General features: G+C 35.5%; 2 long non-coding RNA genes across 3 annotated transcripts in view; both read right to left on the reverse strand.

Annotated features, from left to right (window-relative positions):
• Positions 1-2,118: 2,118 nt before the first annotated feature.
• On the reverse strand, positions 2,119-3,934 carry LOC147642888 (uncharacterized). The gene is made up of 7 exons (XR_015272789.1): positions 3,825-3,934; positions 3,660-3,755; positions 3,095-3,592; positions 2,942-3,019; positions 2,779-2,877; positions 2,611-2,709; positions 2,119-2,545 (listed from the first exon to the last, which is right to left on the reverse strand). It is a non-coding gene; the product is annotated as an uncharacterized LOC147642888 (long non-coding RNA).
• Positions 3,935-3,984: 50 nt separating this feature from the next.
• LOC147642889 (uncharacterized) overlaps positions 3,985-20,976 on the reverse strand; it is a 46,290-nt gene continuing 29,298 nt past the window's right edge. The window contains exons 1-4 of one of the 2 annotated variants that reach the window (XR_015272787.1): positions 14,199-14,259; positions 13,144-13,197; positions 4,142-4,240; positions 3,985-4,072 (exon numbers count right to left, since the gene is read on the reverse strand). This is a non-coding gene — a long non-coding RNA (uncharacterized LOC147642889). Of the gene's footprint in view, positions 4,073-4,141; positions 4,241-13,143; positions 13,198-14,198; positions 14,260-20,976 lie in introns of those variants that run through there. The other variant, XR_015272788.1, reaches the window with a different exon arrangement.

A 20,976-nucleotide genomic window follows, 5' to 3' on the forward strand; every position in this document is an offset into this window, starting at 1 on the left:
TTATCGGAAAGTGGTATAAAAGTTATCGAAAAAGTGTTATCGGAATGTTATCGGAAAGTGGTATAAAAGTTATCGAAAAAGTGTTATCGGAATGTTATCGGAAAGTGGTCTAAAAGTTATCGAAAAAGTGTTATCGGAATGTTATCGGAAAGTGGTCTAAAAGTTATCGAAAAAGTGTTATCGGAATGTTATCGGAAAGTGGTATAAAAGTTATCGAAAAAGTGTTATCGGAATGTTATCGGAAAGTGGTCTAAAAGTTATCGAAAAAGTGTTATCGGAATGTTATCGGAAAGTGGTCTAAAAGTTATCGAAAAAGTGTTATCGGAATGTTATCGGAAAGTGGTCTAAAAGTTATCGAAAAAGTGTTATCGGAATGTTATCGGAAAGTGGTCTAAAAGTTATCGAAAAAGTGTTATCGGAATGTTATCGGAAAGTGGTCTAAAAGTTATCGAAAAAGTGTTATCGGAATGTTATCGGAAAGTGGTCTAAAAGTTATCGAAAAAGTGTTATCGGAATGTTATCGGAAAGTGGTATAAAAGTTATCGAAAAAGTGTTATCGGAATGTTATCGGAAAGTGGTCTAAAAGTTATCGAAAAAGTGTTATCGGAATGTTATCGGAAAGTGGTCTAAAAGTTATCGAAAAAGTGTTATCGGAATGTTATCGGAAAGTGGTATAAAAGTTATCGAAAAAGTGTTATCGGAATGTTATCGGAAAGTGGTCTAAAAGTTATCGAAAAAGTGTTATCGGAATGTTATCGGAAAGTGGTCTAAAAGTTATCGAAAAAGTGTTATCGGAATGTTATCGGAAAGTGGTCTAAAAGTTATCGAAAAAGTGTTATCGGAATGTTATCGGAAAGTGGTCTAAAAGTTATCGAAAAAGTGTTATCGGAATGTTATCGGAAAGTGGTCTAAAAGTTATCGAAAAAGTGTTATCGGAATGTTATCGGAAAGTGGTCTAAAAGTTATCGAAAAAGTGTTATCGGAATGTTATCGGAAAGTGGTCTAAAAGTTATCGAAAAAGTGTTATCGGAATGTTATCGGAAAGTGGTCTAAAAGTTATCGAAAAAGTGTTATCGGAATGTTATCGGAAAGTGGTCTAAAAGTTATCGAAAAAGTGTTATCGGAATGTTATCGGAAAGTGGTATAAAAGTTATCGAAAAAGTGTTATCGGAATGTTATCGGAAAGTGGTCTAAAAGTTATCGAAAAAGTGTTATCGGAATGTTATCGGAAAGTGGTCTAAAAGTTATCGAAAAAGTGTTATCGGAATGTTATCGGAAAGTGGTCTAAAAGTTATCGAAAAAGTGTTATCGGAATGTTATCGGAAAGTGGTCTAAAAGTTATCGAAAAAGTGTTATCGGAATGTTATCGGAAAGTGGTCTAAAAGTTATCGAAAAAGTGTTATCGGAATGTTATCGGAAAGTGGTCTAAAAGTTATCGAAAAAGTGTTATCGGAATGTTATCGGAAAGTGGTCTAAAAGTTATCGAAAAAGTGTTATCGGAATGTTATCGGAAAGTGGTCTAAAAGTTATCGAAAAAGTGTTATCGGAATGTTATCGGAAAGTGGTCTAAAAGTTATCGAAAAAGTGTTATCGGAATGTTATCGGAAAGTGGTCTAAAAGTTATCGAAAAAGTGTTATCGGAATGTTATCGGAAAGTGGTCTAAAAGTTATCAAAAAATTGCTTTCGAAATGGTATTGATTAATAGTCGGAAAGTTATCAAAAAGTTATAATAAATCGTCCGAAAACAAGTTTTAAAAATGACTAAAATCGGTATAAAAAATAATTTAAATATATGCTAAAAATTAATTTATGTTTATATAGTTTAAGCTTTACTAGGTTTTGCCATCGTTTTGAGTACCAGTTTCCAGAAATTGGCCTTTTTTAATTTTTAAATAGCTAAACAATGATGTAGACAACGGCAGTAGGCTTTCAAATATAAATAACTGCGGATCATATTCTCCCCATGTGCCTCTCTTGCTTTAAAATGCCACCAAATAAGGCGCAAGAGCAAACAATGATAGTAACTCAACCTTGTACAGTAATTTCTAAAGCAAAAACAATTTAAAAGCAAGAGTAGTGCAAATATGCGTCCACAAATGCAAAGAAAGACGGGGAACAAAGAAATCAAAACATATATTTCTTTCATTCACTCCAATTACACGTGGCTGCACCTTCCAGCGGCTAATACACAAAGGGAAACGTAAACAATGCTTCCACTTGCGTCTCGAGCTGTTCCGCACACAAATTCGTTGCCACTAACCTTTGGCATTGACGCAGATTCCTTTAAATCAATTTCCTTGTCACTTTTATGTTGATCTTATTGGCGTGCGGTCGCGCCGAACTAGCGTCTGAAATCTGCCGCCTTGTTCCTCTGCTGCTGTTCGGCTGGCGTCACTGCAAAATACAAATAACATTTTGATTTAGTTAAACAAGCCACAAAAAAATGTTAAACGAAAATGCCAATCGTCCCGCTTACACGTATATTATTTTTGCTGCTGCTGCCTTTGTTTTTCTTCTCTTCCTAATGCTGGTATGCTGGCGCGGCTGCAATAATAAAAAGAACAATGATTTTCCAAGAAAACCACAAAAAAAAATGTTCGCGCACTTACCGGTAGTCTCGCTTTTACGCATATTTTATTTGCTGCCTCTGCTGCTCTTTTATTACTATGCTGCTTCTGCCGGAGCATTTTGCTGCTCTGCTGGCGTCGCTGCAATACAAATAAACACGGAAATAGCTAAACAAAAAACACACAAAAAAAGAATGATTGCACACATACCGGTCGTCTCGCTTTTACGTATATTCTTTTAACTGCCGCTGCTTTTGCCCCTGTCGTTTTGTTGTTTTATCTGCTTCTCTTGCTCCTCTGCTGACGGCGCTGCAATACATATAGCATCGGCTTAATATAACATATCACAATAAAGGAACGATCGCCCACATACCGGTTGTCTCGCTTTGACGCATATTTTTTTCCCGGCATCTGCTGATACCCCTGTTGCTTCGCTGTTCCTGCCGCTGCTCTGCTTACGTCCATGCAATACACATAAAATATTGATTTAGATAAACCACAAAAAAATAGATAACCGCACACATACCGGTCGTCCCGCTTTCACGCATATTCTTCTTTCTGCCGCTCTTGCTGCCATGTTGCCATGCTCTTTATTCTGCAGATCTATCTGCTCCGCTAAAGACACTGCAATAATAAAAACGACGCCATTCTTTTCAGTGTGGTTGCATGGATATTGCGTCTGAAATACCAAGAAATAAATACTAAACATTAACATGGCGATATCGCCAATAAGAATGGTGGGCAAAGGGTGAAAACTTTGCTAAATGCCAGTCTGGCAACTCCAAATACTTGAGCATTTGGCGTTGCCAAACTTTTGGTCCCGCGCCAGCCTTGCCAAACCCTTCGCCTTCGCGCGTATTTTGAATTTAAATACTAAATAAGTTTAAAATTAGCAGACAGTAAATTGAATCTTTTAAAAATATTTTTGTTATTGGAAATATAAAATTTAATTGATTTGCTGCTGCTGCTGCGGCCTCTGCTCTGCACTTCTGCTTATGCTGCCCGCATTGCTCTGCTGTCGTTGCTGCAATAATACAAATAAAATATCGATTTAGTTAGAGAAACCATAAAATAGATGATCGCACACATACCGGGCGTCTCGCTTTCACGCATGTTCTTTTTGCTGCCGCAGCTGTTGCCCCTGTTGCTCTGATATTTTTGCCGGTGATGCTGCTCTGCTGGCGTCGCTACAATAATACATACAAAACATTGATTTAGTTAAGCAAACCACAAAAATTAGGTAAACGCAGACATACCGATCGTCTCGCTTATACGCATATTCTTTATGCTGCCACTTTTTGATTGCTTATCTTACCGCAGTTTGTGCTGCTCTGCTGGCGTCGCTGCAATAATACATATAAAAAACTGATATAGTTAAACATACTACAAAAAAAAAAATAAAATAAATAACCACACACATACCGGTCGTCTCGCTTTCACGCATTTTTCTTTCTGCCGCTACTGATGCACCTGGTATTTTGCTGCTGCCGCTCTGCGGAATTCGCTGCAATAAAACAAAAAAAAAACAATGATTCAGTTTAACAAACCCTTGCAAAGCGATGAAAAGACATACCGGTTGTCTCGCTTTTACGCATATTCTTTTTGCAGCCCCTGTTGGTGTCCCTGTTTTTCTGTTGATCTTGCCGCTGCCTCTGCTTTTCTGTTGACGTCGCTGCAACAATACATATAAAACATTGATTCAGTTAAAAAAAAAAAAAGATAACCACACATATCGTTGACCAGAAAACGAAACCATTAGCAACGGAAAATAATACCAATTTGATTAATTAAATGTTCAAAAAATCATATGCGCTATTAACGACATGGGCTTCCTTAACATATTGGTATGTGTTTAATTAAAGTCCGTTCAATCGCTCAGAAGAAATTTGATTTTTGCGTAATTTTTCGATAATTATTTACAAGCCATAAACAACCGCGCTTTAGCTAAATATTTTGAGTTGCTACTGTTTACGTTGTCTGGTTCAGCCACTAGTTCTCTGCAGGTTCATATCTGGTTCATCGTTGATCACGGCCATACGTCATGGAACCATGGAAACACTGTAATTTTCGATTATTATTTTCAAGACAAATAAAACCGCGGCTTATAGCTAAAAATTTTGTGTTGCTACTGTTTACGTTGTCTGGTTCAGCCACTGGTTCTCTGCAGGTCCACATCTGGATCCTTATAATTCGCGCCATGTGCGTCATGAAACCATGGAAATAGATTTGAAGCTCAAGAAAACCTATCGCTTTAGCAGAAAACAGCACCACTAGCATAGCCAAGATTTACATAGCATTTTATACATTATACCTTGTCGGGTTCAGAGACTGGATAGGCATTTCGGTATGTGTTTTATTAAAACTCCGGTCAGTCGTTCAAAAGACAATTGATTTGTCGTATATTTTTTATTATTTTTGCAAGCCAAATAACTTCGCTATTTTTAGATAAATATTAAACAATTTCATGAATTAAATGTTCAAAAATGAATACGTTTGATGGACGACGTGGACTTTCTAAGGATTTTGCTATGTGTTTTATCAAAATCGGGTCAGGCGATTAGAACTGAACTGATTTTTCGTCTAGTTTTGATTATTATTTACAAGCCAAATAAATTCGCCATTTGTAGCAAAATATATTGCGTTGCGAGGTTACCTTGTCTGGTTCAGCGACTGGTTCTCTGCAGGTTCATATCTGGATTCTCATAGTTCGCGCCATGTGCGTCATGGAACCATGGAAATAGATGTGAAGCTCCAGAAAACCTATCGCTTTAGCAGAAAACAGCACCACTAGCATAGCCAAGATTTACATAGCATTTTATACATTATACCTTGTCGGGTTCAGAGACTGGATAGGCATTTCGGTATTTGTTTTATTAAAACTCCGGTCAGTCGTTCAAAAGACAATTGATTTGTCGTATATTTTTTATTATTTTTGCAAGCCAAATAACTTTGCTATTTTTAGATAAATATTAAACAATTTCATGAATTAAATGTTCAAAAATGAATACGTTTGATGGACGACGTGGACTTTCTAAGGATTTTGCTATGTGTTTTATCAAAATCGGGTCAGGCGATTAGAACTGAACTGATTTTTCGTCTAGTTTTGATTATTATTTACAAGCCAAATAAATTCGCCATTTGTAGCAAAATATATTGCGTTGCGAGGTTACCTTGTCTGGTTCAGCGACTGGTTCTCTGCAGGTTCATATCTGGATTCTCATAGTTCGCGCCATGTGCGTCATGGAACCATGGAAATAGATGTGAAGCTCCAGAAAACCTATCGCTTTAGCAAAAAACAGCACTACTAGCATAGCCAAGATTTACATAGCATTTTATACATTATACCATGTCGGGTTCAGAGACTGGATATGCATTTTGGTATATGTTTTATTAAAATCCGGTCAGTTGTTCAAAAGTCAATTGATTTGTCGTATATTTTTGATTATTTTTGTAAGCCAAGTAACTTCGCTATTTTTAGATAAATATTAAACAATTTCATGAATTAAATGTTCATAAAGAATACGTTTGATGGACGACGTGAACTTTCTCAGGGTTTTTGTATGTGTTTTATCAAAATCGAGTCCGGCGATTAGAATAAAACTTATTTTTTGTATATTTTTGATTATTATTTACAAGCCAAATAAATTCGCCATTTGTAGCTAAATATATTGCGTTGCGATGTTACCTTGTCTGGTTCAGCGAATGGATAACCCTTTTTCAATAGGGTCCGATTTGGTATTTTTGTTAAATGTGTGAACGAAAACGAAACCATTAGCAGGTCCATATCTGGTTCCTCATAGTCCGCGCCATGTGCGTCATGGAACCATGGAAATAGATATAAATTCCAGAAAACCTACTGCTTTAGCAGAAAACAGAACCATTAGCATAGCCAAGATTTACATAGCATTTTATACATTATACCTTGTTGGGTTCAGAGACTGGATATGCATTTCGGTATGTGTTTTATTAAAATCCGGTCAGTCGTTCAAAAGACACTTGATTTGTCGTATATTTTTTATTATTTTTGCAAACCAAATTACTTCGCTATTCTTAGATAAATATTAAACAATTTCATGAATTAAATGTTCAAAAATGAATATGTTTGATGGACGACGTGGACTTTCTAAGGATTTTGCTATGTGTTTTATCAAAATCGGGTCAGGCGATTAGAATAAAACTGATTTTTTGTCTATTTTTAATTTTTATTTACAAGCCAAATAAATTCGCCGTTTGTAGCCAAATATTTTCCGTTGCGAGGTTACCTTGTCTGGTTCAGCGACTGGATAACCCTTTTTCAATAGGGTCTGATTTGGTATTTTTGTTATATGTGTGAACGAAAACGAAACTATTAGCAGGTTCATATCTGGTTCCTCACAGTGCGCGCCATGTGCGTCATGGAACCATGGAAATAGATATGAACTTCCAGAAAACCTACCGCTTTAGCAGAAAACAGAACCATTAGCATAGCCAAGATTTACATAGCATTTTATATATTATAATGTTTGTATATCGATGTTTGTAGCGATATGGTAATTAATCAAAAAATGTGTGTATTTATAAATACCAACTCTCATACAGTTTCCTCGTTTGATGGTGAATATCGGAAGGCAACCTAGTTGCCTAGTTATGGGCGATTGCGGTCTTGACGCTACGTGTCAGGGCCATGCATCGGCATAGTATTAATAATTGATTATATCGAATAGTTTCTCCTAAATGTTCACATCTCAATTGGCGCGACATTAAAAATTGAACTTTCTGGCAATGGCTGCTGTCTCACTTTTGTGAAAAACCTTACCCAAGGGGTGCAACTATTTATATTTATTTATTTATTCATGATTATTATAGCCGTTATCAGCTTAACAGGCGGATAGACGAACACGGCTATATCGACTCAGAGGTTTATGCTGATCAAGAATATTTATACTTTTTATAGTCGGCAATGTCACTTTTACTACTTTGCAAACGTCTGACTAAAATTATACTACCCTGCGACGGTATATCAAGGATACAGTACTATACTTCTATATATTTTAGCTAAATGCAATTCCGGCACGTCTCTTGCGTGGGAAACTGGTTCTCCAAAAGAAGAAAACCAATAAATTATGTGTGGTCAAAAAGGACTGCAGACAGGACAAAGAAAAACAATAATAGATTGTTAGGAAAAACATTAAAGTTACTCAGAAAAAGCGCAAAATTACCGGGAGGGGTTCAAAAGTGCTGCCAAAGGATTGGGTATTATGCTGGCTGTTGTGTAATTTACCTGCACTCAGGATTGGGTTGACCATCACCAAACAGCTGCATTTGGCATTTGACCTCCCAGCATGGATGCGCTGCATGCCTTTTGTCTGCAATTGGACAATGTGCATTTTAAAAACTAATGCAATCTGGGCAGCCAGTTTTAATGATTTAAATAAAACTAGTTTATTAAAGAACACCCATTTTAAAAAGAGTCAAATTTCTATAAGGCAATAATTGTTCTTTATATTTATAATATTAAATGGAAAAAACCTACCAGCATATATTTTCTTGTTTTTCTTAAGACTTTGGTTTGTATGAATACACATATTTTTGTGCTCCACTATTCTGGCAGCTGACAGGAAGTATAATGACAAATTAACTCGAGGTCGAGTTTTAGTTGCAAGGTGGGACTTGCTCACACATTAGAATTTTATTTTTATAGTTGCTGAAGATTTTTTAATGAATTTTTAGAAGAGACGAAAGTGTGCAAAGAACAGAAAATATTGAAAGGGGAGCGTCATCAGAGCAGATGTGTGAAATAACTTTCTATTTATGCATTTTCAAGTGCGTGTGGAAAGGCCTTTTTTTTAAGAATATGGTTGCCGCTTAGTCCAGGGGCATATGATGGGCGTAACATATGTTGTGTATGTGCTGCTTATTTACTACGTCCAAATTTGAGACATTTTAAGCTTCGCATTCGTGTATTTTGCTGGACATTCTATGCTGTTGGCATCCTTCATCTTATCCTCCAACCTGGATCGTCGCTAGGATACCCTTTATGCTACTTTGGAGACGTCCTCCCGTTATTTGATGCCTTGTTAACTTTCATCTGTGGTACTGGTAATGGTCGTAGTGAGGGGCAAGAATTTCACTTGTTTTAGCTTGTTTTTCAATGAATGGCCTTTCCTGCTATACAAGGCGGCCGCTGGCACTGCTCGTTTTTTCCTTTTTAATGAAATGTGAAGTACGCCTTCGTTTTACAATTTCCTTCTTCATTTAAGTTTTTTTTTTTGGAAGCTGGCTAGGTACTATTTTTTGTTGGTTATTGCTTGGATGGCGATAAGTCCAGTGCGTGGTATTTGCTTTCATGTAACATGGAGTTTATTAGCTTTGAAAAGGTGGGGGATTGGGATGGGGTGTTCGTGGATATTCTTTTAGGGGCTTTGGGTTACCACGGTAGCAAATTTTTTTTGACAAAATAAAAATTATTGGAGGGGCATTTAATTGTGAAAAAATGTCCTTAACTTATATAAAGTTTGTTAACATAAATTTAAGATATATGTAATGTCGTTTGGCAACATGTTGCTGTGCCCAATAGTATTCATTGAAACATAATGTTGGTGTATTGACACAAACTCACTGACTAGGAATTTTATGAACTGTCATTTGTTAAGAGGAAAACGTGTCAATTGCAATTGAAGTGTTCTGGTAATAAAGAGGTAAGTATGTATAATTTGAACAAATCTGTAAATGGTTCACATACCCAGCTTGGTTTGTTTAGTAAGCACAGCGGTTCTTAAGCACTTTACTTCATTACAAAAGCGGTTTATTGTAAACGAGTGCACCCGCTGTTCACAAAAAATATTTTTTCGTCCTTTATTTTTTGGTATTTATTTTCCCTTACTTTTATTGGTAAACTTCAACATGTTTGATTTATTTCGCGAATAAACATAGTTAAATAAATAATTTTTACACCCAGGAAGGGTATTATAATTTTAGCCAGAAGATTGCAACGCAGTAAAAATAATTTTTATCCATTTGGGGAATTCTCCAGAAAGGTCCACCGCGGCCAAAAACTTAAAATTGCTTAAAAACTAGTATTTTTAACATGATTACATACAAAATTGGTTAGATTGATCAAGACTAAGAGATTTTTTCATTTTCTAAAATAACTTTAAAAAAATCGATGTCCAACACGCGCAACCGCAAATAATGTTAATTTTTATCAAAAAAAGTAATAAAAAATGACATGTTTTGTTTTGATGCCAATCTCTTAAAAAAAAAGCATTTTGCTTTTACTTTGGCTTTCTAATATCACACAGAGAATAAAGTATAATATAAAATAAAGTGAAAAAGGATATATGCGATCACCAATGTTCGTACAGTTTTTGTTTAAATTATCGCTTTCAAAAAGGTCGCGTGCGCCATCAATTTAAAAAATAACTACTTAACATTTTGAAATCAAACAAATTACATTGTTAAGGTAATTGATTGCATAATTAAATAAAATTTATTGCATTACAATTTTTCATGATGCTTCGCTGAAATCAGAGGTTAAACTGGTTTCTTGCAAATGTAACTTTTGTTTTTGTCGCGTGCAAGGGACATTTTAGTGAATATCTTGAAAACTACCAAGGATTCAAAAACGACCTTAGCACCAATTATAGTGCTAACCAAGAGCTATACATTTACATTTTTGTAAAATTAAAATAAAGTCTTGGTACATGTTTTTTTTTTTTTGGTTTGAATGCGCACGAATGTCGCATTCGACACCAGAGAATTGCCTATACGTATATTGTTGATCTTAAAAATGTACAAGGGTTAATATAAAATTATTAAATAAAAACAAAGCTTCCCTTTTAGTTTTATTAAAAAACAAGTTTTACCTTAAAAGGAGTTGAAATGTTCAATTTGATTTCTTAACTACAACGCCTATACTGGATCTGAGTACGACTTCCTTACACTGTTAAAGGCGTTCCAATGTCACAGCTCATAAAAACAATAACTTGTAGACTGTGCTGTGTGTTTGAATAAAAAATTAATGCTTAGCTCGGTTGGCTGACAGGAGACAGGACATAGACATGTGTCCCTTATAACAACTGACAAGCACACATATAGTTTGAGGATAAAAAGTATCTTCATTTTTATGCCCAGCTTAAGTTGCCTAACAAATTTTCATGGCCCACACCGCACTTCCCCTTCGTGTGGACTAAGAACATTCAAAATTATTGGCAAAGATTTTTTTGGTTGAGGCTTAACACGCCTTACGTGGTTTTTATATACAAATTGAATGAGTAAGCTTTAGAAAATTGTCGTATAATTGTCAATTTACCGGATTTGTTTTTATGGTAAGGAAATACCAACGTTGATTCACCGGTAGGACCAACCTGAGTATAAATCTAGGCAGGATTCAGCTAGTAAATATTTTCTTTAGCAAAATTCGCACCAATTTCATTTGGTTGTTCAGCTTTAGACAATCCTCTTAACCCATGCGCCGATATCCTTCTTGGAAGAAAAATAGTTCAGTTTACGGGGTCCAGTTTCAAAGAGAAAGAAGCGGCAACATTTGCATATCCTTTGTGTAAGATTTAAATACCTAAGGTGGGTATACATTAGGTAAGCTATTGATCGTAACACTTTTGTTAGTGTAAGGTGATCCAAAGGAATTATCTTGGTTTCCTTACTAGAACCTACACGCCACAAGGCGTGTGCTATTTTCAGGTATATCCATGCAATGCAGACGCATACAAATTTAAAGGCGTTTAACATGTTTAGAACGCCGAAAAAACATCCCGTGACAAAATGGAGAAGTAAACTTAAAAAAAAAACTTGCATATTAAAAAACACAGTTACTGTAATTTTATAAGATGGACTACGGATTTTAAACCTCCTTTAAAAAGTATGAAAAATAATGGGAAAATAGCCTTTATGTAATTCAACTGATCAAATTGCGAACAAAAACCGTGAAAATGCCAATAAATCAACGCACCTACATGAAAGGTTAAGCAGCTCAAAGAGCACAGAACAACATTCCTGAGAACTGAGCCGGAGCATTGAAAATCCAGAAACTATAAATCTTTGTGAACACAAACGCACTTCAGAATTGAAGAACCATTAAAATCTAAGAAAAAGGATTTTGATCAGGATTTCTTTGTGTCGGGGGGAGAAAAGCAAAGGATAAAAAATATAAGATATAGAAACAGGAAGAATGTGTAAGACTACTTGCTCTGCAAAGTACTACTATAGGCTGAGAAAAGCTATCTTTCCTATATTAGAATAATCAAAAAATCTTGCCTTTAAGGTAGTAGTTCCATCCCAAAAGTCAAGTATCATTAAACATTTCTTAAATAACTGTAATGCACATTCAGAATATAACTTATTTTCAGAATAGATTTTTTCTTATTTTTTTTTTTATTTTTTTAATTTGACATTTCTTAAGAATGTTTTAAACAAGAATTCAGTTTTAACACGAACTATAATCCCAAAGACCCGCATACCTTGTTGCATAATTCTCTATTCTGCTCTGCATATGCCACCCAAGAACAGCTGTCGGCGACTTAGAGCCAGTTCGCTTCTTCAGATTTCTTTGCATTTTTGGTGCAATCAATCCATGTATATCTTTACATCCCAGTATTCTTAATCAAAGGTTTAGCATTGTCTTGGTTCCAAGGTGTGTGCAAGGGATTATTTGTGTACTCTTCTTTGTGGATAACGAATGTACATCTGTTCAGAAATAACCCAGTAACCACAACTCAAGGAAGAATGCATAATCGGCTGCAAACGTGTTTTTGAATACATAATAGAGAGGCTCTTGTTGTCAAGTGTTTTTCATATATCTTGCAGTAAAATTAGACAAGATTTCAGAAAACGATTCGTGCGAACTAGGTGTAGATAATTTGGCCGCTATATTAATCGTGGTCCTTTTTTGGAATGAGTAAGATTGTAAGAACACCATATGATGAGTCGTCTTAGTTAAGCAATAGTCTGAAAAATTAACACTTTGAAATAAAGTAACACCAAGAAACAATGTGTACAAATAGAATGATTGAATTGAATAATAAATTCATAGTATACTTCAATTCACACTGCATAACCTGTAATATTTGTATTTTTATTTTATTTATTTATTTAATTTATGAAATTTGTATCTTTTTTTATGGTTTGCGATTTTAGGCATGGGAAATAAAAAAACAGATACAAAATTATTATTGGTTAAAATCCTGTAAAAAGTTCTAAAATTCAGAATAAAAAGCTATAGCTCTTAAAGCATAGGTCAAACTAATTAGAACATCAATAATACTAACATCGCGCCACATGTTGGTTCTAGTTCAAGTGACCATTTTAGGCATATCCCTTTATCGAGGAAAAGGGCAACCCAACTGTTCGTGCCCATAATTCGAATTTAATCGGAATAGTTACTATGTGTTTGTTAGCCGGTTTCAGTTAGGGGTTACATAGGGCAAATAAAGAAAAAAGGCACTAAACTGGGGCTAATTTCGGGTGTTTGTGTATTGCATGGAAACATGCGATCATTATCTTTCAGAGAATGATATAGAAGAACGGGTAACGAAAGTGTTAACGTGTGTAGAAGGGTTAAATAAAAAAGGCATAACTCACCAGCAGATTGTAGTCTCATTCATAGCGAAGGGGTAAATTTGTTGGATTGAATTTCTGTAAGAAAACGTAATTTGTAAATAAAACGCATATGTATTTTGAATGTATAATACGAAACGGGTATAGTTTAAATGTTTGCCATAAGAACCAAAAACATGGTCTCTAGGCGATTAGAAAATGTATACTTATAAAACGCCTTGCACAATAGCGCTTAAATGCCTTCGCGTGACAAACGCAAACTGTCAGCACCAGGAAGGTTTTGATGGGTTTCCCCTGTCGTGCTGAAAATTTGAACGGAACCAATACATTTTGGAAGCACTAAATCGTATGAACGTGCCATAAATCAAACGTAAATGTTAGCTTGATGATTTCGCGTTATAAACAGTGAACTTTTTGTTTACGTAAAAAGTTCGTCTTTGTTTATGTAGCGTCGAAAGTTAATAGTGTCCAGCCCACATGTGCGTTAACAGTTTCCTTTTCTCCCCGTCTACATAAAAACTACAAGAACAACTCGGCAAACCAAAACATGTATCCTAGGCCATTAATCAAACTATCTCACGGGAGCATCACACTCAATGAAAGCCTGCAAATAAGCCGGGGAATCGGGGGTATCTGTATCTTTCAGTGACAGATATTTTCCTAGAGCTTTGGAAGTCATGGAAAAAACGGCCATTCGTTTTTTTAGCATATCTGTGTAGTCCCAGTAGTAAACGGACAAAATTGAGAAATTTCGCTAAACCATGTTTGGAGTAAAGAAAAAAAAAGCTGTGCCGAAGAACTGTTTATGTTTTTTTTATCACAGGCTGTTTCGATTAGAATTCTACCACGAAAAATGAAATGTATGCTGAATAGATATGTAATAAAAGGTATACAATGCACTCGAATATATTTTTTGTATCAAACCAAAATAATTGTGCAATCTAATAATATCCAGCAAAGCAATGCCATGAATTTTCATTATTAGTGTTAAATATATAATGTTTGAATAATTTACATTGGATAAGGCAGCTCCGCTAACTTCGCAATTATACTTAAACCAATTTAGTAGTTTAGCTTACATGCTGAAAAAATGCAGTAGTACAGTCTAACAAAAGATGGGATTTGTCCAACCTCGAGTGTCTGCAAATAAAAAATCACATTAGAAACACACGCCGTTGTCAACAGCCAAAGAAAAATACGAGTGTCTCTTTAGTCATGTAATAAATGATCTATGTAATTGACTTATATGCCAAATACTACTAACAAAAGTTTGGCCTTAATGCGTTTATCTGAAAGTGACCCAAAATCATCCTACTCCATACGCCAGGGCCAGGCCTATACTTCTAACATAAAAAACAAGACAGTTGGCATTAACTCGCAAGCCGTACTCTTTATACCCTAGATGTGTTAAAAACTAATAATGTTTATTGTAGTTTCATTTATGCAAGCGTGAAACGTAAGCCTAAAATATTTTATTCAGAAACTGTGTATTAAAGTAAATTGTAGAATTAAAAAAAACTGCCTGAAATACAGACATGTAAAAATAATTCCAGAATACAAAGTTCTTGCATAGTTGTTTCACCCCCTGTAAGAGTATAAAAACCATACGGAGTGTCCTTTTTTTGTAGGCAAATTTCGATTGTGGCTGTAAGAAGTTGATTGCAAGGGGAGCTTGACTGTGTGCTATTCCAAGATGAGGGTGCAAATAAAAATATTAACAACAAACTCCCACACATGTCAACTTACCCCCGGAGAAGCCCTCTTACCTCACCCTGATATAGACTATTATACAGTTCTCCTTGTGCGCCATTTGGGGGCCAATGCATTAGCATGTTGTTGAATTACCTTCGATTTCTTTGGGTTTTAGTCTTTATTTCTTTAACCGTGCTAATCGAATTGAGTTATCTTTGCGGCAATATGTGGTAATTTATATACCCTTGCAGTGGGCTCTTTATTTAATGACATGATTGCTGTTGTATTTAATATAAATTGTATATCTCAAAATAAACAACCTACCTAAAATTAACAGCTTGTACCAAAAAATAAAGGTAAGTGTATTATTTGTATGCCTGACTATTCTTTTGGTTCTTTTGTTTTTTTAAGCCACCCACCCAGACGGCTTATCCTTTTCCTTAAATTAAGCAAACAGTTCAGACGTTACTTGCAAAAATAAAATAAATATTGTAAAAAGGTTTTTTGGTTTGTGTGTCCTAATTAAAAGAGGGCGTGGAATGTGCTGTGTCATTTAACAATCTCATTTTGGAAACTGTAGCGGTCTAGGTAAACGGCTTAAACATTTCTTATTTTCTTAGTGGAAATTTTATAAAATCTGAAGAGTAATTTATAAACTTTAAAAGGAGAATGTATATTATTTAATATGAATATTTTTAGTTAGAAGTTTGCAACGCAGTGAAGGAGTGAGTTTACGACGAAAATGTTCACAAACTGTTAACAGTATTAACTATTTCCAAAATTGGCATATCCTTAAAGACTAAAATTAAGAAGCGCATTTCTGAATTGCAGTGTCCTGTATTGTCCCCTTTTTGCATAACGCTGCAGGCCTTTATAACAGGGCGCTTGTGATTTCTAGTAGGGGACCCTTTTCATTTCTAATTTTGTATACGTTTGGCATTAAAATAGAAAAAGGGAAAACATTGTATTGGAAACATGCAAATGGTGCGCCCAAACTGCGAGCAGAAAACGTTGGTCTGCGAAATCATTGTTTGGTCGAAGCGCCGGATTCGCTCACACAAACAACAAAATTCATGCAGGGATATGCTGCCGTAGCACGTAATCAGTCACAGAAATGCCGGCCCTTTGTTTGCAGCCTGAATGAAGCCAAAGGGAACACAAAATCATCAAGGACGGAAAGAGGACCATAGACCTCCGCTTGGGGTCATCGTAAGGTCAGCAACGGGATTTTCATGCCATTGTTGACAAGGGATGCAACTCACTCGCATATACACATTTTGCTTGCTTTTTGGGCAGTTTTCACGTTTTTATTTCTTTTTTGGGATGCTGAAAAATTTTGCCATTCATTTTAAAACTATTTTTTTATCTGGGACCATGCAAAAAAGAGGATTCGAGGAGGATGCTTCCGACACGCGACGTGTTGAGTATAAGGACCACGTTTGGAGTGTGCCAAGAGTGAAGCGTGCCTTCAGCCTCTCCACTAGAGTTTTTTCTTAAACTCGCCTCTCTATTTTTTCTTGTTTTCGGTGCCCTCTAATCGTATCTGCATATGTTGCGTAAATTGATATGATGCATCGCAGCATCCTTGTGCGTGACCGATTCAAATATAGTTCGTTTTGTGTGTATTATAGATGGAGGAACATTCGCCATTTTTGTTTAACCCCATTGAGCGAGGGCTGTAACTTTAACGGGGTGGCTGTTCATTGCCCAAAAGGGGTGGACATTATGCATATATGGTGGGTGCTTACTCTCTAAAAGGGTGGGCATTATGCATAACGCTCTTCATGAGGGTTGATATTTCAGGGAACAGTCGACTTCTGCTTATATATTACCCACGCATATTCCCGAATGCTATATAACAATTGCCAACTTTTTTAGAGTTGCTACGTCGGGTTTGAGTTCAGAATTTTATGTATACAAAATTAGAAAGGACAGTTTAAAAAGAAGAAATAATTTTCTGACTTGGAACATTCTGGTTATTACATCAAAATGGTATTTTAAAGAATTTTTTAAGATGTTGTAGGTTGAGCGCATAGCGATTTTTATTTTTATAGCCCTGAAGGCTATTATAATTTTAGTCAGAAGTTTGCAACGCAGTGAAGGAGTCGTCTCCGATCATATATATATTATATATTATACAAATTATTATATATTATACATAGCTGCCATAGAAAAGATCGCAAAATTTTTAGAAAAAAAATTATAACTTTTCAAGATTTTAATTTGTATCTAATTTGATTCAAAGGTATCTTTTATTGTTATAGAATTTGTTTTTACTTTTTTGAAATTCCAATATTATATAATATTACTGCCAGAGAAACGGTTGTTAAATTTAGAGGATCAGTAAGTATGTTTTAAATGTACGTTACTATAAACAGTAAGTTACTACGATCAGGAAGTATCTATTAGCAGTAAGTAACTATGAGCAGTAAGTATCAATGATCAGGAATTAGGTATGAGCAATAAGTAACTATGATCAGTAACTAGCTATGACCAGTAAGTATGATTTATCAGTTACTAACTTGGAACAGAGGCAGTACACGTGGAAAAATGAGGAAATTCCTAGACATCACATGATATGTTATACTAATCGTAAGTTTTTTTAAATAAATTTATTCTTTTAAAAATAAAATATATTATAAAAAATAAAAAATAAAATATATATATATTATATTAAAAAATATTATTATTTATCTATGACCAGTAAGTATGGATGATCATTTACTAATTTTAAACACTAATAAACAATGACTTGCAACTTTTGTAACACAACACTTTTCTGAGACTTGGCCGGCAAAAGTCACTTCGTTCCGGGGATGTTGGAACCAGTTGAGAATAATATGCACAGGGAGAGATTTGTTTTGGAACAAATTTAAGAGCAAGCTATATAATGAAAATATGCATTTTTTCTTCTATATAATTTTACTAGTATATAAGTCAGAGCATAGCTAATCGGTGGACTATATATATACAAACATACATACATACCTTTCTTGTTTATATTTTATTTTTGTATTAAAAGTAAAAAACTATTATCTTTGCAGCTTTGAGCCAGGCATAGGAGGGCATTCTATAGAGAAAGTATACTAAAACAATACAACGAAAAGTTTAAAAAAATATAAATACATTGACCATTTGGATAAATAAAACTAAAAGATTTGACATAGATTGCAAGCGTAGACAATGTTTCAACAAACCTTTATAATTTGTTATATGCTGCTCTAATTAATTAAGATAAAAAAATATCAACAGAAAGGGAAGTAACATAGAAAACCAAAGCACGCGACTAAAGTAAGCGGTGGGGATTTGTGTTTCGTACTAAAAGTTGAGGCATACTCAAAATCCTATTAAAAAACAAACGCAAGGTATATACAAACGATCAACAAACAACAAGCAGTTCTGACGATGGAGCGGCACAAGCGTATTAAAAGAGATTTACCTACAAAAAATAGGTAGGCAACTTCGGATGAAACGGGACACAAATTCGATTTGATAGGGGAACACTTCTGTCGAGAGGAGAACCGTCTGCCAGGCACGAGATCAAGAGCATGGAACAAGGAAGCTGCAACTTTTTAGGATCGTAAAAAGTGTGCTCACAGCATTCGAGGGTGGCACGCGACGACGATTTTTATCCTGGTCTTCCTTCGATTCCTTAGATACCTGAAAACGCTCTCTTTGACGGCTTCTGCATTTTGTCTTCCCCGATTTAATATTCTGTTTTCCTTCCCCTTGGTTTTTTAGAAACAGCTGCCATGCGACTGGAGCATTCCAATCTCTGGGGCGGCGACATTTTTAAAGTGTTCATTAGTCGCACGTTTACATATCCAAATTGTCAACATGCCAAGGAGACGGAAGGAAACTCGAAGGGGAACGCGTGCCTTGTGGCTTTTAATTGCTCTTGTTTAGGGGGACGGAGGCGGAGAGCTGGGATGCTACTTCTGCCATTGGGGATTAATGTGCTGCACACATCATTTGACAGCCGAGTGGTTTTAGTTTCATCTCCCCTGACTGTTAATATTTGGATTTCTCTGCTTTCCCTGTCAATTTTTAGTTTGATTTGACATTTGATCGCGGCCACAGTTGGTACGATTAAAAAATTAATATGTCCCCTCGGAAAAGGTACTATTATTCATTTATAAACCTAAAATCAAATGTTTAATTTTTTACAATATAAATAATGTAAATTCTATATTTTAAAATATTCGTGAAACTGTTTCTTTGCTTTCTTTTGAAAGCCCATAGATGATAGAAAAGAGAAACACAAACACAAACACAACCTAAAATTAAATGTTTAATTTTTTACAATATAAATAATGTAAATTCTATATTTTAAAATATTCGTGAAACAGTTTCTTTGCTTTCTTTTGGAAGCCCATAGATGATAGAAAAGAGAAACACAAACTATTATTCGGCATAGTTATAGGTTTCCTTGCTGTTTAGTGTGGGGTTGCTCTTCCGACGTGACCCGTTCCCTAGTTTTCTATAGTTTTCACACAAAATGTAGACGAGCGTTCGATGTACAGTATAAAATCACTTTTAAAAATTGTGGCTATTGTTGCGTCAGCTTGGTCCTTTGTGTATTATCCTTTGTCCTGAATATAACGACAGTCACCCAGAATATTTCTCTCTATGGCTTTGAATATTTGCTACGCTGTGTGTGTGTGTGCGTCTGACTAAGGCCAGAGGTCATCTAAACGACACATAACGGCTCAGCTGTCGAGATTCGAGACTAAGGGGTTTAAGGCAGTCGTTAAATGCTGAGGGAACTAACCTAAAACTAAATATTGGCCTATAGACCATTCATACTTACATATATTAAGATGGACTGCGCTGGAGTATTAAGTACAACAAAATATTGAATTGTTTTATGACCAGTAATGTATAGATTTCTAAGCATCAACAATTGTCGAAACTAAAGAACATGCTTATAAACGAGCAGCCGTTGGTGTTGCATGAACGTCAATTAATCCTTTAGAATAATTGATATGCAGTAGGGATGCATCCTTCTAAAACTGTTCTTTTTTGGCGGCAATTCCGGACCTACCGATGACTTAGGCTTGACCAGCTGTTCTCCCTTTCGAGTTGCCATTTTAGGGGTTGATCGGAGTTATGCTGGTCATGTGAAAAGGCAGAGTAGACTGACCAACGGAACCGCCAAGAGGCCTTGCGTCACTGCGCCAGTGGACACGGGATCCGGGGGTTAGAAAACTGTGAGAATTCATCAAATAAGGATGATACAGAATTCTCTATAGTATTTGTTGGAATTCTTACTACAATTTTGGCATCAATAATATATTGGGTAAGGGTTGGTCTAATCTGGAGGTGTTTAAGTGCACTAGCCTTTTGCGTCCACCCTCTGTATCCTCTAACTATTTTCAGGATGGGAAATTAACGGAAAAATTCTGCCAATTTTAGTCATATCCCTTTAAATCCTTTCATGTGCACGTGCTAAAAAATTGTTGCAACCCTATAATCAGCCTAGGCGATCTCCCCCTCGTACAAAAATCCCGGTTTCTATTGTATTTCTGTCATTACAAATTTTTTTGTATCAATTTTCAATTTTTTCACCCATTTTCAAGTTGATTTTCGACCAACTCGTCGTTTGGTGGTTGTGCAGACCGTTGATTAAGTTCGACGATTTAATGAACGGGCATGAGTATGAGTGTGCCTCACAGTTGTGATTTGCACCACTTTTCCATGCGTGACACAAAAACGAATTTTTTCGATTTTTTTAAAACATTTTTTTGGAAATTTGCCATACTATTGTTCCTAGAACGGGGTAACAGAAACAGATGTGGGAGCCAGGGTCGAACATGTCTCTAATGTGTCACACTTGATTATGAGCACCCTAACAATCGGAGGTTGGCATGTGAAAAGTGCATTAAAGGGTGAGATCAAATTCAATTTTTAAGCAAGAGGGTTTATGTGTTTTGTTAAATAGTTTCAAGCTGCTTCTTTTGCTTTTAAAAAACGGAACACCTCAAACTTCAGAGGCCTGTGTATTTGCAGATCGCCAGTGTATATACAGCCATTTCTTTCAAAAATGTCAAGTTCCTTTTGACTCCAATAAGGGTCTGCTCGTTTCTACGAATGAAAATTAATTCACAAGTGTAGAAAAAAATTAACAAAAATAAGAAGCAGAAAGCAAAACACTTTTTCATTTAC

Source organism: Drosophila serrata, unplaced genomic scaffold, assembly GCF_035046125.1.
Source record: "Drosophila serrata isolate PLE 108 unplaced genomic scaffold, ASM3504612v1 contig_334, whole genome shotgun sequence".
NCBI classification, from domain to species: Eukaryota; Metazoa; Arthropoda; class Insecta; order Diptera; family Drosophilidae; genus Drosophila; species Drosophila serrata.